Here is a 14,847-nt window from a genome sequence, read left to right as displayed (position 1 = left end):
ATCATTAAATTTTAGGGAGAATAAAAAGATGTTCTGGAAGCAGGTAAATAAAGTGCGTAAGACAAGGGAGCAAATGGAAACCTCAGTGAAGGGCGCAAATGGGGAGGTGATAACAAGTAGTGGTGATGTGAGAAGGAAATGGAGTGAGTATTTTGAAGGTTTGTTGAATGTGTTTGATGATAGAGTGGCAGATATAGGGTGTTTTGTTCATGGTGGTGTGCAAAGTGAGAGGGTTAGGGAAAATGATTTAGTAAACATAGAAGAGGTAGTAAAAGCTTTGCGGAAGATGAAAGTCGGCAAGGCAGCAGGAATGGAGGGTATTGCAGTAGAATCTATTAAAAAAGGGGGTGACTGTATTGTTGACTGGTTGGTAAGGTTATTTGATGTATGTATGACTCATGGTGAGGTTCCTGAGGATTGGCGGAATGCGTGCATAGTGCCATTGTGCAAAGGGGATAAGAGTGAGTGCTCAAATTACAGAGGTATAAGTTTATTGAGTATTCCTGGTAAATTATATGGGATTGTTTTGATTGAGAGGGTGAAGGCATGTACAGAGCATCAGATTGGGGAAGAGCAGTCTGGTTTCAGAAGTGGTAGAGGATGTGTGGATCAGGTGTTTGCTTTGAAAAATGTATGTGAGAAATACTTAGAAAATCAAATGGATTTGTATGTAGCATTTATTGATCTGGAGAAGGCTTATGATAGAGTTGATAGAGATGCTCTGTGGAAGGTATTAAGAATATATGGTGTGGGAGGCAAGTTGTTAGAAGCAGTGAAAAGTTTTTATCGAGGATGTAAGGCATGTGTACATGTAGGAAGAGAGGAAAGTGATTGGTTCTCAGTGACTGTAGGTTTCGGCAGGGGTGTGTGATGTCTCCATGGTTGTTTAATTTGTTTATGGATGGGGTTGTTAGGAAGGTGAATGCAAGAGTTTTGGAAAGAGGGGCAAGTATGAAGTCTGTTGTGGATGAGAGAGCTTGGGATGTGAGTCAGTTGTTGTTCGCTGATGATGCAGAGCTGGTGGCTGATTCATGTGAGAAACCGCAGAAGCTGGTGACTGAGTTTGGTAAAGTGTGTGAAAGAAGAAATTTAAGAGTAAATGTGAATAAGAGCAAGGTTATTAATTACAGTAGGGTTGAGGGTCAAGTCAATTGGGAGGTAAGGTTGAATGTAGAAAAACTGGAGGAAGTAAAGTGTTTTAGATATCTGGGAATGGATCTGACACCGGATGGAACCATGGAAGCGGAAGTGAGTCATAGGGTGGGGGAGGGGGCGAAAATCCTGGGAGCCTTGAAGAATGTGTGGAAGTCGAGAACATTATCTCGGAAAGCAAAAATGGGTATGTTTGAAGGAATAGTAGTTCCAACAATATTGTATGGTTGCGAGGCGTGGGATATGGATAGAGTTGTGCGCATTAGGGTGGATGTGCTGGAAATGAGATGTTCATAGAGATGCTCTGTGGAAGGTACTCAGAATATATTGTGTAGGAGGCAAGTTTTTAGAAGCATTGAAAAGCTTTTATCGGTGAGGTAAGGCATGTGTACTTGTAGGAAGAGAGGAAAGTGATTGGTTCTCAGTGCAAGTAGGTTTGCGGCAGGGGTGTGTGATGTTTCCATGTTTGTTTAATTTGTTTATGGATAGGGTTGTTAGGGAGGTAAATGCAAGAGTTTTGGAAAGAGAGGCAAGTATGAAGTCTGTTGTGGATGAGAGAGCTTGGGAAGTGAGTCAGTTGTTGTTCGCTGATGATACAGCGCTTGTGGCTGATTCGTGTGAGAAACTGCAGAGGCTGCTGACTCAGTTTGGGAAAGTGTATGAAAGAAGAAATCTGAAAGTAAATGAGAATCAGAGCAAGTTTATAAGGTACAGTAGGGTTGATGAACAATTTGTTTATGGATGGGGTTGTTTGGGAGATGAATGCAAGAGTTTTAGAAAGCGGGGCAAGTATGCAGTCTGTTGTGGATGAGAGAGCGTAGGAAGTGAATCAGTTGTTGTTCGCTGATGATACAGCAATGGTGGTTGATTCATGTTAGAAGCTACAGAAGCTGGTGACTGAGTTTTGTAAAGTGTGTGAGAGAAGAAATTTGAGAGTAAATGTGAATAAGAGTAATCGAGTAATCGAGTAAGTAATAATAGGGTAAGAGAAAAATATGGTAATGAAAAGCGTGTGGTTGAGAGAACGGAAGAGGGTGTCTTTAAATGGTCTGGTCATATGGAATGAATGAGTGAGGAAAGATTGACAAAGAGAATATATTTATCAGAGATGGAGGGAACGAGGAGAACTGGGAGTCCAAATTGGAGGTGGAAAGATGGAGTGAAAAAGATTTTGAGTGATCGGGGCCTGAACATGCAGGAGGGTTAAAGACGTGCAAGGAACAGAGTGAATTAGAACGATATGGTATACCGGGGTCAACGTGTTGTCAATGGATTGAACTAGGGCATATCAAGCGTCTAGGGTAAACCATGGAAAGTTCTGTGGAGCCTGGATGTGGAAAGGGAGCTGTGGTTTCAGTGCATTATTACATGACAGCTAGAGATTGAATGTGAACGAAAGTGCCCTTTTTGGTCTTTTCCTAGCGCTGCCACGCACAAATTTTGGGGGAGGGAGTGATTAATTTCATGTATGGAAGGGTGGCGATGGGAGTGAATAAAGGCAGACAGTATGAATTATGTGCATGTGTATATACGCATATGTCTGTGTGTTTATATATATGTATACGTTGAGATGGATAGGTATATATATTTGCGTGTGTGGACGTGTATGTATATACATATGTATATGGGTGGGTTGGGCCATTCTTTCGTCTGTTTCCTTGCCTTACCTCGCTAACGCCGGAGACAGCGACGAAGTATAATATATATATATATATATATATATATATATATATATATATATATATATATATATATATATATTCTCTACTCCAATCTGATGCTCTGTTCATGCCTTTACCCTCTCAATAAATACACTCCCATATGATTTCCCAGGAACACCATACAAACTTATACCTATATAATTTGAGCAACATTGCCTTTGTACAATGTTACTATGCTAGCATTCCGCCAATCATCAGGCACCTCACCATGAGTCATACATACATCAAATAACTTTAAAATCTAGTCAAAACACTCTCACTCCCTTTTTTAATAAATTCCACTGCAATACCATCCAAACCCGCTGCCTTGCCGGCTTTCATCTTCTGCAAAGCTTTTACTACCTCTTCTCTGTTTACCAAATCATTTTCCCTAACCCTCTTACTTTGCACACTACCTCGACCAAAACACCATATATCTGCCACTCTTTCATCAAACACATTCAACAAACCTTCAAAATACTCACTCCATCTCCTTCTCACATCACCACTACTTGTTATCACCTCCCCATTATCCCCCTTAACTGATGTTTCCATTTGTTCCCTTGTCGTACGCAGTTTATTTACCTCCTTCCAAAACATCTTTTTATTTTCTTTAAAATTTAATGATACTCTCTCATCCCAACTCCCATTTGCCCTCTTTTTCACCTCTTGCACCTTTCTCTTGAACTCCTGCCTCTTACTGTTATACATCTCCCGGTCATTTGCATTAATCCCCTGCAAGAATCGTCCAAATGCCTCTCTCCTCTTCTTTAATGATAATCTTACCTCTTTATCCCACCATTTACTGCACTTTGTAATCTACCTACCTTCCACGCTTCTCATGCCACATGCATCTTTTGTGCAAGCCATCACGGCTTCCCTAATTACCTCCCATTCCTCCTCACTCCCCTTATGTCCTTTGTTCTCACCTTTTTTAATTCTGTAGTCAGTCTCTCCTGGTACTTCCTCACACAAGTCTCCTTCCCGGCTCACTTACTCTCAGCACTCTCTTCATCCCAACATTATCTCCTCTTTCTTGAAAACCTCTACAAATCTTCATCTTCGGCTCCAAAAGATAAGACATTCATTCAGTTGCACCTCTCAACTCCATAACGTGCAAAAGTCTCTCTGTCACGCACCAATAAATTCACATGTAATCCAAAAACGCTCTCAGTCCATCTCTCCTACTTACATACGTATACTTATGTATATCTCTTTTTTTAAACCAGCTACTCGAAATCAGCAGTCCTTTTTCAGCGCACAAATCTATAAGCTCTTGCTTTTTGCAGGAAAATAATGCAAGTGACTGGGAGATGTATAAAAGAAAGAGGCAGGAGGTCAAGAGAAGGGTGCAAGAGATTAGAAAGTGGGCAAATGAGAGTTGGGATGAGAGAGTGTCATTAAATTTTAGAGAAAATAAAAGATATTTTGGAAGGAGGTAAATAAAGTGCGTAAGACAAAGGAACAAATGGGATCATCAGTGAACGGGCTAATAGGGAGGTTATAACAAGTAGTGGTGATATAAAAAGGAGAATGAGCGAGTATTTTGAAGGCTTGTTGAATGTGTTTGATGATAGAGTTGCAAATATAGGGTGTTTTGGTCGAGGTGGTGTGCAAAGTGAGAGGGCGAGGGAGAATGATTTGTTAAACAGAGAAGAGGTAGTAGAAGCTTTGCGGAGGATGAAAAACGGCAAGACAGCGGATTTGGATGGTATTGCTGTGGAATCTATTAAAAAAGTGGGTGTGACATTGTTGTTCACTAGTTTTTAAGGCTATTTAATGTATGTATGACTCGTGGTGAGGTGCCTGATGATTGGCGGAATTTTTGCATAGTGCTATTGTACAAAGTAAAGGGGATAAAGATCCGTACTCAAATTACGTAAGCATAAGTTTGTAGGGTGTTCCTGGAAAATTTATTAAAAAAGGGCGTGACTTTATTGTTGACTGGTTGTTAAGGTTATTTATTTTATGTGACTCATGGTGAGGCGCCTGAGGATTGGCGGAATGCGTGCATAGTGCCATTGTACAAAGGCAGAGGGGATAAACATGAGTGCTCAAATTACAGAGGTATAAGTTTGTTGAGTATTCCTGGGAAATTATATGGGAGGGTATTGGTTGAGAGGGTGAAGGTATGTACAGAGAATCAGACTGGGGAAGAGCAGTGTGGTTTCAGAAGTTGTTTAGGATGAGTGGATCAGGTGTCTGCTTTGAAGAATGTATGTGAGAAATACATAGAAAAACAAATGGATTTGTATGTAACATTTATGGATCTAGAGAAGGCATAACATTGAGTTCATAGAGATGTTCTATGGAAAATATTAAGAATATATGGTGTGGGACGCAAGTTTTTAGCAGTGAAAAGTTTTTATCGAGGATGTAATGCATGTGTACGAGTAAGAAGAGAGGAAAGTGATTTTTTTCTCAGTGAATGTTGGTTTGCAGCAGGGACGTGTGATGTCTCCATGGTTGTTTAATTTGTTTATGGGTGGGGTCATTAAGGAGGTGAATGTAAGATTTTGGAAAGAGGGGGAAGTATGTAGTCTGTTGTGGATGAGAAAGCTTGGGAAGTGAGTCAGTCGTTGTTTGCTGATTATACAGCGCTGGTGGCTGATTCGGATGAGAAACTGCAGAAGCTGGTGACTGAGTTTGGTAAAGTATGTAAAAGAAGAGAGCTGAGAGTAAATCTAAATATGAGCAATGTTATAAAGTACAGTAGGGTTAAGGGACAAATCAATTTGGAGATAAGTTTGAATGAAGAAAAACTGGAGGAATTCAATTGTTTTAGATATCTGCGAGTGAATTCGGCAGCGGATGGAACCATGGAAGCTGAAGTGAATCATAGGGTGAGGGAGGGGTCAAATATTCTGGGAGGGTTGAAAAATGTATGGAAGTGGAGAACGTTATTTTGGAAATCAAAAATGGGTATGTTTGAAGGAATAGTGGTTCCAACAATGTTATATGGTTGCGAGGTGTGGGCTATAGATAGAGTTGTGCGGAGGAAGGTTGATGTGCTGGATATGAGATGTTTGATGACAATATATGGTGTGAGGTGGTTCGATCGAGTAAGTGATGAAAGGGTATGACAGATGTGTGGTAATATAAAGAGTGAGGTTGAGAGAGCAGAAGAGGGTGTTTTGAATTGTTTTGGTCATATGGAGAGAATGAGTGAGGAAAGATTTACAAAGAGGACATATGTGCCAGAGGTGGAGGGAACGAGAAGTGGGGGACCAAATTGGAGGTGGAAAGGTGGAGTGAGAAAGATTTCGAATGATCGGGGCAAGCAGTAGGGTGAAAGGCGTGCAAGGAATGGACTGAATTGGAACGATGTGGTATACAGGTGTCGACGTGCTGCCAATGGATTGGTCCAGGGCGTGTGAAGCGTCTGGTATAAACCATGGGAAGTTTTGTGGGGACTGGATGTGGAAAGGGAACTGTGCTTTCAGTGCATTATACATGAGAGCTAGAGACTAAATGTTAATGAATGTGGCCTTTGTCGTCTTTTCCTATCCCTATCTCGTGCACAATTGGGGGGAGGGATGTCTTTTTATATGTGGCTTGGTGGCGACGGGAATGAATAATGGCAGACAATATGAATAATGTACATGTACGCATATATGCATAAGTCTCTGTGTGTATATATATGTATGCGTTGAAATGTATAGGTATGTGTATGAGCGTGTGTGTACGTGTATGTATATACATGTGTATATGGGTGAGTTGGGTCATTCTTTCGTCTGTTACCTTGCCCTACATGGCTAACGCCGGAGACAGCGATAAGGTATAATATATATATATATATATATATATATATATATATATATATATATATATATATATATATATATATATATATATACATATATATGTATATATATATATATATATATATATATATATATATATATATATATATATATATATATATATATATATATATATATATATATATATATATATATATATATATTTTTTTTTTTTTTCTTTTTTTTTTTTTATACTTTGTCGCTGTCTCCCGCGTTTGCGAGGTACCGCAAGGTATTAAGAATATATGGTGTGGGAGGCAAGTTGTTAGAAGCAGTGAAAAGTTTTTATCGAGGATGTAAGGCATGTGTACGTGTAGGAAGAGAGGAAAGTGATTGGTTCTCAGTGAATGTAGGTTTGCGGCAGGGGTGTGTGATGTCTCCATGGTTGTTTAATTTGTTTATGGATGGGGTTGTTAGGGAGGTAAATGCAAGAGTTTTGGAAAGAGGGGCAAGTATGAAGTCTGTTGGGGATGAGAGAGCTTGGGAAGTGAGTCAGTTGCTGTTCGCTGATGATACAGCGCTGGTGGCTGATTCATGTGAGAAACTGCAGAAGCTGGTGACTGAGTTTGGTAAAGTGTGTGGAAGAAGAAAGTTAAGAGTAAATGTGAATAAGAGCAAGGTTATTAGGTACAGTAGGGTTGAGGGTCAAGTCAATTGGGAGGTGAGTTTGAATGGAGAAAAACTGGAGGAAGTGAAGTATTTTAGATATCTGGGAGTGGATCTGGCAGCGGATGGAACCATGGAAGCGGAAGTGGATCATAGGGTGGGGGAGGGGGCGAAAATTTTGGGAGCCTTGAAGAATGTGTGGAAGTCGAGAACATTATCTCGGAAAGCAAAAATGGGTATGTTTGAAGGAATAGTGGTTCCAACAATGTTGTATGGTTGCGAGGCGTGGGCTATGGATAGAGTTGTGCGCAGGAGGATGGATGTGCTGGAAATGAGATGTTTGAGGACAATGTGTGGTGTGAGGTGGTTTGATCGAGTAAGTAACGTTAGGGTAAGAGAGATGTGTGGAAATAAAAAGAGAGTGGTTGAGAGAGCAGAAGAGGGTGTTTTGAAATGGTTTGGGCACATGGAGAGAATGAGTGAGGAAAGATTGACCAAGAGGATATATGTGTCGGAGGTGGAGGGAACGAGGAGAAGAGGAAGACCAAATTGGAGGTGGAAAGATGGAGTGAAAAAGATTTTGTGTGATCGGGGCCTGAACATGCAGGAGGGTGAAAGGAGGGCAAGGAATAGAGTGAATTGGAGCGATGTGGTATACAGGGGTTGACGTGCTGTCAGTGGATTGAATCAAGGCATGTGAAGCATCTAGGGTAAACCATGGAAAGCTGTTTAGGTATGTATATTTGCGTGTGTGGACGTGTGTATGTACAGTTGTATGGGGGGGGGGGGGGTTGGGCCATTTCTTTCGTCTGTTTCCTTGCGCTACCTCGCAAACGCGGGAGACAGCGACAAAGTATAAAAAAAATATATATATATATATATATATATATATATATATATATATATATATATATATATATATATATATATATATATATATATATATATATATATACATATATATGTATATATATATATATATTTATATATATATATATATATATATATATATATATATATATATATATATATATATATATATATATATATATATATATTATATATATATATATATATATATATATATATATATATATATATATATATATATATATTCCTATGAGTCCACGGGGAAAATGAAACACCAAAAGTTCCCAAGTGAACTTTCGTGTAATAATCACATCATCAGGGGAGACACAAGAGAGAAATATAACAGTCAGTGGATATACATCGAAGAGACGGAGCTAGGACGCCATTTGGTAAACATGTGATTGTCCAAAACATACAACGAACCTTCATAAACTTATCATTTTACAAATCTTATCAACAATAAAGTTATCTAATTTCTACAGACCTTCACAAAAATTAAGATTATAATTCTTAGTGTATTTAATAATAAAAGATTCAATGATATTTCTCTTGGTAATAGAGTTAGAATTAACAACTGAGATGGCGTTACTCCAGTCATTACAATGACCATAGTTTTTAACATGATTAAACAAGGCATTTGATTCTTGTCCCGTTCTTATACTATATTTATGATGCTTAAGTCTAACAGAAAGATCCTTACCAGTCTGACCAACATAAAATTTATCAGTTTCCACAAGGAACTTTATTGATGCAACCAAGAGAATTTTCTGGTGAATTCTTGATTAAGATATTCTTTATAGTATAATTGTTGCTAAAGGCAACATTTACATTAAAGGATTTAAGCAACATGGGAAGCAAAGTGAAATTATTATCAAAAGGGAGAACTAAAAGATTCTTGGTGTCAATGGGAGGTTTGGGCTCAACTTTTTAAAATGATTTCTTTGCTAACTTTAGGGATTTATCAATGAAAGATCTAGGGTACTTTAGCTTAGATCCAATAGAATATTTCTTCTCAAACTCATCATCAATAAACTCTGTACTGCAAATACTTAATGCCCTTAGGACCATGTTGTCCCTTAGGACCATGTTAATGCCCTTAGGACCATCTCATGTTGAGATGAGTAGTAATGGATATATGAGCATACATTGGTGGATTTTCTGTGTATGCTAAACTTAAACTTGTTTTCTTGTCTATGAATCATGCAATCTAAAAATGGTAACATATCATTATTTTCATTTTCTACAGTAAATTTGATGGAAGGTACTAAATTGTTAAGTAAGAGGAGAAATATTTCTAAATTTTCATTCGTTGGCCAAACACAAAGAGCATCATCTACATACCTAAACCAAATTGCATTAGAAGGTAAGATATCCTTTAGTAATTTTGTTTCAAAAAATTTCATATAAAGATTACTTAGTACAGGTGAAAGAGGGTTACCCATTGCCATACCAAATTTTTGAGCATAACAATCTCCATTAAATTGAAATACACAGTCTTTTATTCACAATTTTATCAGTTCAATGAAATTAGACTTTGAAACAGATAAATGAATATCATCCAAGACATCAAATAAATATTCTAAAAGATCATCAACTGGAACTTTAGTGAAAAGTGAGGAAACATGAAATCTAACTAGTTTGAAATCAAAATTGATATTGATATTGTTTAGCTTGTTGACTAAATCTACATTGTTCATGATATTAGAATTTGATACCTTACCCACTAAAGGGCTTAATATGGAAACTAACCATTTTGATAATTATTATGTAATGGAGCCTACTGAACTCACTATAGGTCTTGCTGGAAAATTTTCTTTATGTGTTTTGATAAGTCCATACATATATGGCAATGAAGGGGACAAAGATGACAAATTTTTGATGAGAGAAATGTTCCCTTTCAACAACAACTTCATTTCTTTATTGAAGTGAGAATTAAGTGCTTTTAAAGGAATTTTACTAAGTTTAGAATATGTTGTGTTATCATTTAGAAGGTCATTCATTCTAGATAAATAGTTACTTTTGTCTAAAATCACAACAGTGTTAGCCTTATCTGCTTTAGTAATATGTATATCCTTGTCTTTTTTTAAGGTGTTAATAGCTCTTATGGAACTTTTAGGGCCATTAGCTTCCACTGGTTTTGACAAACTGGCATACACTAAACTCTTGCAAATATTGATATCATCATTACTTAAATTACTGTATTTTTCTGAATTGCAAAAAGACTTTGTGAAATCAACACTGCTGGAATCTCTGTTAAGGCACACAAAACCTTAACTATATATATATATATATATATATATATATATATATATATATATATATATATATATATATATATATATATATATATATTATCCCTGGGGATAGGGGATTAAGAATACTTCCCACGTATTCCCTGCGTGTCGTAGAAGGCGACTAAAACGGGAGGGAGCGGTGGGCTGGAAAGCCTCCCCTCTCTTTTTTTTTCTTTTTTTTTCCAAAAGAAGGAACACAGGGGGCCAGGTGAGGATATTCCAAAAAAGGCCCAGTCCTCTGTTCCTAACGCTACCTCGCTAACGCGGGAAATGGCGAATAGTTTAAAAGAAAAAAAGAAAGAAAATATATATATATATATATATATATATATATATATATATATATATATATATATATATATATATATATATATATATATTTGGGAATGTCTTGGGAGCAAAGTCAGGGGTTAGTGAGAGGACAAGAGCAAGAGAAGGACTAGCACTACTCCTGAAACAGGAGTCGTGGGAGTATAGGATAGAGTGTAAGAAAGTAGATTTTAGATTGATATGGGTAAAACTGAAAATTGATGGAGAGAGATGGGTGATTATTGTTGCATATGCACCTGGGCATGAGAAGAAAGATCATGAGAGGCAAGTGTTTTGTGAGCAGCTGAATGAGTGTGTTCGTGGATTTGATGCACAAGACCGGGTTATAGTAATGGGTGATTTGAATGCAAAGGTGAGTAATGTGGCAGTTGTCGGAATAATGGGTATACATGTAGTGTTCAGTGTTGTAAATGGAAATGGTGAAGAGCTTGTAGATTTATGTGCTGAAAAAGGACTGGTGATTAGGAATACCTGGCTTAAAAAGCGAGATATACATAAGTATACGTATGTAAGTAGGAGAGGTGGCCAGAAAGCGTTATTGGATTATGTGTTAATTAATAGACGCAAGAAAGAGAGACTTTTGGATGCTAATGTGCTGAGAGGCTCAACTGGAGAGATGTGTCATCATTATATGTCATCATCATTATCTTCTGGAGGCGAAGGTGAAGATTTGTGAGGGTTTTCAGAAAAGAAGAGAGAACGTTGGGGTGAAGAGAGTGGTGAGAGTAAGTGAGCTTGGGAAGGAGAATTGTGGGAGAAAGTACCAGGAGAGACTGAGTACAGAATGAAAAAGGTGAGAACAAACGAGGTAAGGGGAGTGGGGGAGGAATGGGATGTATTCAAGGAAGCAGTGATATCTTGCGCAAAAGATTTTTGTGGAATGAGAAGCGTGGGAGGTGGGTTGATTAGAAAAGGTAGTGAGTGGTGGAATGAAGAAGTAAGATTATTATTGAAAGTGAAGAGAGAGGCATTTTGACGATTTTTGCAGGGAAAAAATGCAATTGAGTGGGAGAGGTATAAAAGAAAGAGGCAGGAGGTCAAGAGAAAGGTGCAAGAGGTGAAAAAGAGGGCAAATGAGAGTTGGGGTGAGAGAGTTTCATCAAATTTCAGGGATAATAAAATGATGTTTTGGAAGGAGGTAAATAAAGTGCGTAAGATAAGGGAGCAAATGGGAACTTGAGTGAAGGGGGCTAATGGGTAGGTGATAACAAGTAGTGGTGATGTGAGAAGGAGATGGAGTGAGTATTTTGAAGGTTTGTTGAATGTGTTTGATGATAGAGTGGCAGATCTAGGGTGTTTTGGTCGAGGTGAAGTGCAAAGTGAGAGGGTTAGGGAAAATTATTTGGTAAATAGAGAAAAGGTAGTAAAAGCTTTGCGGAAGATGAAAGCCGGCAAGGCAGCAGGTTTGGATGGTATTGCAGTGGAATTTATTAAAAAAGGGGGTGACTGTATTGTTGACTGGTTGGTAAGGTTATTTAATATATGTATGATTCATGGTGAGGTGCCTAAGGATTGGCGGAATGCTTCCATAGTGACATTGTACAAAAGCAAAGGGGATAAGAGTGAGTGCTCTCATTACAGAGGTATAAGTTTGTTGAGTATTCCTGTTAAATTATAAGGGAGGGTATTGATTAAGAGGGTGAAGGTATGTACAGAGCATCAGATTGGGTAAGAGCAGTGTGGTTTTAGAAGTGGTAGAGGATGTGTGGATCAGATGTTTGCTTTGAAGAATGTATGTCAGAAATACTTAGAAAAACAATTGATTTGGTTGTAGCATTTATTGATCTGGAGAAGGCATATGACAGAGTTGATAGAGATTCTCTGTAGAAGGTTTTACGAATATATGGTGTGGGAGGCAAGTTGTTAGAAGCAGTGAAAAGTTTTTATCAAAGATTTAAGGCATGAGTACTTGTAAGAAGAGAGGAAAGTGATTGGTTCTCAGTGAATGTAGGTTTGCGGCAGGCTTGTGTGATATCTCCATGGTTGTTTAATTTGTTTATGGATCGGTTTGTTAGGGAGGTGAATGCAAGAGTTTTGGAAAGAGGGGCAAGTATGCAGTCTGTTGTGGATGAGAGAGCTTGGGAAGTGAGTCAGTTGTTGTTCGCTGATGATACAGCGCTGGTGGCGGATTCATGTGAGAAACTGCAGAAGCTGGTGACTGAGTTTGGTAAAGTGTGTGAAAGAAGAAAGTTAAGAGTAAATGTGAATAAGAGCAAAGTTATTAGGTACAGTAGGGTTGAGGGTACAGTAGGGTTGAGTCAACTGGGAGGTAAGTTTGAATGGAGAAAAACTGGAGTAAGTAAAGTGTTTTAGATATCTGGGAGTGGATATGACACTGGATGGAACCATGGAAGCGGAAGTGAATCATAGGGTGTGGGAGGGGGCAAAAATTCTTGGAGCGCTGAATAATGTTTGGAAGTCGAGAACATTATCTCGGAAAGCAAAAATGGGTATGTTTGAAGGAATAATGGTTCCAAATATGTTGTATGGTTGCGAGGCGTTGCCTTTGGATAGAGTTGTGCGCAGGAGGGTGGATGTCCTGGAAATGAGATGTTTGAGGACAATATGTGGTGTGAGGTTGTTTGATCGAGAAAGAAATGTAAGGGTAAGAGAGATGTGTGGAAATTAAAAGAGGGTGGCTGAGAGAGCAGACGAGGGTGTTTTGAAATGGTTTCGTCACATGGAGAGAATGAGTGAGGAAAGATTGACCAAGAGGGTATATGTGTCAGAGGTGGAGGGAACGAGAAGTGGGAGACTAAATTGTAGGTGGAAAGATGGGGTGAAAAAGATTTTGAGTGATCGATGCCTGAACAGGCAGGAGGGCGAAAGGGGTGCAAGGAATAGAGTGAATTGAAACGATGTGGTATAACGGGGTCGAGGTGCTGTCAATGGATTGAACCAGGGCATGTGAAGCGTCTGGGGTAAACCATGGAAAGTTGTGAGGGGCCTGGATGTGGAAAGGGAGCTGTGGTTTCGGTGCATTATTACATGACAGCAAGAGACTGAGTGTGAACAAATGGGGCCTTTGGGGTCTTTTCCTAGCGCTACATCGCACACATGAGGGGGGGAGGGGTTGTTATTCCATGTGTGGCGAGGTGGCGATGAGAACAAATGAAGGCACACAGTATCAATTATGTACATGTGTGTATATAAGTATACGTCTGTGTGTGTATATATATGTACAAATTGAGATGTATAGGTATGTACATTTACGTGTGTGGACGTGTATGTATATACATGTGTATATGGGCGGCTTGGGCCATTCTTTCGTCTGTTTCCTTGCGCTACCTCGCTGACGCGGGAGACAGCGACAAAGCAAAATAAATAAATAAAAAAAAAAAAAAATATATATATATATATATATATATATATATATATATATATATATATATATATATATATATATATGTATATATATATTATTACACTTTGTCGCTGTCTCCCGCGTTAGCGGAGTAGCGCAAGGAAACAGATGCAAGAATGGCCTAACCCATCCACATACACATATATAAAGATACTCATCCACATACACATGTAAAAATATACATATCCACAAACGCACATATACATAACTATACATTTCATTTTATTTATTATATATTTTGCTTTGTCGCTGTCTCCCGCGTTTGCGAGGTAGCGCAAGGAAACAGACGAAAGAAATGGCCCAAACCACCCACATACACATGTATATACATACACGTCCACACACGCAAATATACATACCTATACATCTTAATGTTCACATATATATATACACACACAGACACATACATATATACCCATACACACAATTCACACCGTCTGCCTTTATTCTTTCCCATCGCCACCCCGCCACACATGGAATACCACCCACTCCCCCATAATGTGTGCGAGGTAGCGCTAGGAAAAGGCAACAAAGGCCCCATTCGTTCAAACTCAGTCTGTAGCTGTCATACAATAATGCCCGAAACCACAGCTCCCTTTCCACATCAAGGCCCTACACAGCTTTCCATGGTTTACCCCAGATGCTTCACATGCGCTGATTCAATCCACTGACAGCACGGCAACCCCGGTATACCACATCGATCCAATTCACTCAATTCCTTGCCCTCC

General features: G+C 38.7%; 1 protein-coding gene across 1 annotated transcript in view; it reads left to right on the top strand.

Annotated features, from left to right (window-relative positions):
• Positions 1 to 14,847, top strand: part of LOC139753639 (kin of IRRE-like protein 2) — a gene marked incomplete at its 5' end in the record, with an annotated part of 622,394 nt that overhangs the window by 248,729 nt on the left and 358,818 nt on the right. The gene's annotated exons all lie outside the window — the stretch shown is intronic.

Source organism: Panulirus ornatus, chromosome 15 (genome assembly GCF_036320965.1).
Source record: "Panulirus ornatus isolate Po-2019 chromosome 15, ASM3632096v1, whole genome shotgun sequence".
Lineage (NCBI taxonomy): Eukaryota > Metazoa > Arthropoda > Malacostraca > Decapoda > Palinuridae > Panulirus > Panulirus ornatus.
This window is presented reverse-complemented; position numbering and strand designations above follow the sequence as displayed.